The sequence below is a fragment of the Saccoglossus kowalevskii genome, chromosome 9 (assembly GCF_978046115.1).
Source record: "Saccoglossus kowalevskii chromosome 9, keSacKowa6.1, whole genome shotgun sequence".
Lineage (NCBI taxonomy): Eukaryota > Metazoa > Hemichordata > Enteropneusta > Harrimaniidae > Saccoglossus > Saccoglossus kowalevskii.
Window position 1 is genome coordinate 7,199,022 of NC_140649.1, and position 3,115 is coordinate 7,202,136.

At 35.7% G+C, this 3,115-nt stretch overlaps 1 long non-coding RNA gene across 1 annotated transcript; it reads right to left on the minus strand.

The window, feature by feature from the left end:
• On the minus strand, positions 1–2,209 carry LOC146738088 (uncharacterized). Its single transcript, XR_014930495.1, has 3 exons — positions 2,126–2,209; positions 582–704; positions 1–57 (listed from the first exon to the last, which is right to left on the minus strand). It is a non-coding gene; the product is annotated as an uncharacterized LOC146738088 (long non-coding RNA).
• Between the last annotated feature and the right edge of the window lie 906 nt (positions 2,210–3,115).

The following is a 3,115-nucleotide window of genomic DNA, read 5'->3' on the forward strand; positions in this document are numbered from 1 at the left end:
TTATATAGTAATGATTTTTATTGGCGTTTTGTGAGAGAAATCCTATGCTTCTGTAATCTGGAAAAAAACATAGGACATTTAGTACAAGAACTTGGAATCTTAAAGTAAAACAGATGACATGCAAGACAATTGCACACTGTAATTACATGTTGCTGTACAACAAGATTCCACATTCCCATAACCTGTGAAAGTGGGAAATCTCTAGTACAGCAACATGTGTTTACTGTGGTGAAGAAGACAATTGTAAACATTTTATTTTTTGTTGTAACATAGTAAAATATTTAAAAATATATATGAAGTTTAGACATATCATTCTTGGATTTGAAAAAGCCCGATACACATTTCTCTGGCGGTTTATTTTTCCCACATCGAATGATTCAGCGATTCAGTGAGTCACAGCCAGGTGTATTATTTTAAATGTCGAGTGAAAATGCGTTGACACAATGGAGTATGGGGGGGGCACGATTCGAGTGAAACCTGGCGGCCAAAATTTCCTCGCAGCATGACTGCAATTACTGCTCCCGGCATTCCCGAGACGAATAATTTTTCATTCGAACTGGTAATAATAAAAACATACATACCTGGTTGCCCAGTAACATGTTGTTCATGGTGTGCTTTTAAATTAATTAACGGAACTCTGCATTAATGCTGCAGTATGCTGCTGATGTTTTGGATATTTACTCACTTCCGAGATCCAGATGCAACTGACGAGCAAAGAGACACTACAGTAATTGAGTTTGATACTGTTCGAGCATTGTCAGCAGCTGGTCTGTATGTGTGTGTATCTGCGCCGTGTGATGTGATACTGTTCGTTGTATACTGATTAATCAGCACCACGAACACTGCCCCATTGATTTAAATGGAGGTATCGGCTCTCATTAGCATTGGCCCCGGCCATAAAAAGTATTATACTTAGTAATGATATTGAAATATGCATATGCAACGTAGTTAATACATAGCCCATGTTATGTTGGAATGTGATAGGTTCAAGCATTTCTGAGAAATGGCTACTGACGCATATACGGACATGTGGACGCCAATCGTACCTTTATGTATAACAATACAATGGCATGAATCCTAAACAAAATAACTTGAACATTCTAAAATGCAAGGCGCTAATACTCAGATATGAATCATTTACAACGATAAGTTATTCGAAGAGTAAACAAACACAAGAGGGCGTTATTTTAAGTAAATTTACAACAGATATTATTGTTTATACATTGAGGCTGATGTTACCTTCATTCATGACGTCACGTATTGTTGTTATTATTTTCGTTGACCAGCATTCATACACATGACAACTTAATTCAATGTAAAGCTCATTAACATATGTTGATGTATGCAAAGTGGTCCTTGTCGTTTCACTTTACCTAAACCCTCATGTTCAAAATCTGATAGAAATACTGTTTTACAGTAGTTATATTAATACTAGACCGAGGTAGTATTCAACTGCATTGTTACTGTCTAACACCAATCTCAGATGGTATTTTACGAATTTCAGGTTTTCTCAATGTTTTTAAAAACCTGGTGGTAAAGCTTGGTATAAGACGACTGATAGATGCAATATCATTTTTATAAATCGCCATTCAATTCGTCCAACGTGAGACTAATCATGAACACAAGCATTATGACATGAACTGCAGCTTTTGAAATTGATCAAAATTGTGTACTCAACTCCAGGGAATGTAACTATATAATTTTCTCAGCCCTAATAGAAAGTTAATACACTTTAGTTTAAAATACCATTCCATGTACACCAAACCTAAAATAATGAATAGAACGAGACCAGGACGATGTCTGAATTATGTATGGTCTTTTTGGTCGTCTATTGCAAGTGAGTGAATATCCAACAATCAGCAGTTATTACTGCAGCATTAATACAGAGTTCCATTAATTAAAGCATGCCATGACCAAAATGTTACCGGATCAGCGGGTAAGTAGATTTTTATTTTTACCAGCTCGAATGGAAAATTATTTGCCTCGGGCATACAGGAAGCAGTAATTTCAGTCGTGCTGCAAAGAAATTTCGGCCACAGTGTCCCTCGAATCGTGTCCCCAATACTCCATTGTGTCAACGCATTGTCAACCGTCATTTAAAATAATACAACTGGACGTGACTCACTATTAAAAACCGCCAAATCATTCGATGTGGGAAAAATATACCGTCAGATAAATGTGTATCGGGCTGAATTGACTGTCCCTTCGATAGCATATTATGCGCTGTGCAATCGACCAACACAGTGAATCAACTAGCACATGCAAATTATGTTCAGAAGAGCGCCACCTAAGTGCTATGTTCAAATTCGTTATGTTAAAATCTACTATGTTCAAACTTTTGAACAAAAGAATAAACTGAATGGTATATTTCATATTTAACTTATTTTAAATTAAAATGCTCTTATTTTGAATTTTATATTTCAGAGTGTTATGATTTTAAATTATGGTCCTAATGACACACTAAACGACAGTTTTTCAACTAAGGGTTCAAAGAAGCGGATGCATGTTTCCTAACAGTCTTTCAACGTATTTCCCGGAATTCCGGTAGTTTCCAGCAGAATCTGTACGTTCCGGACTCTGTCAACAAATTTAAGTAAAAGTTCTGAAAACATGTTAATTATTGTGCAACTTAGCTTAATTAATTAATAATTGGTTTGAAAATTATTGAAGTGCTTGTGTGTATAGTTTTATTCAGATCAATTCATTTAAGTTAACCAAACGCATTCCCTAAAATTTCGTTTCTCAGATTACATTTCCGATAATTCATTGCGACAAGTCGCCATTGTAAAGGTTACATGACTAGGATTTTTTTAATCTGCTCCTAATGTATTCTACTTTATTAGGAAATTCCTAATATGGAAACGAATGAGGACAACAAATGTAGTTCATTATATTAATTATAATACCATTGATGTCCCAATCACCATCACTATAAATACTTTTACCAGGTCTATCCGCTATCTTATTCTCCTTCCATCTCTTCAAGTCAGCCACGTGGATCTCTTGTGCATTTCGGAATCCGATCATTCATCTACACATCGTTCCCCTGAAGCTGGTCATAAACATGCATCAATATGCTTATGTAAAATGCACATTTCAGCCTCTCTGTTAGAGG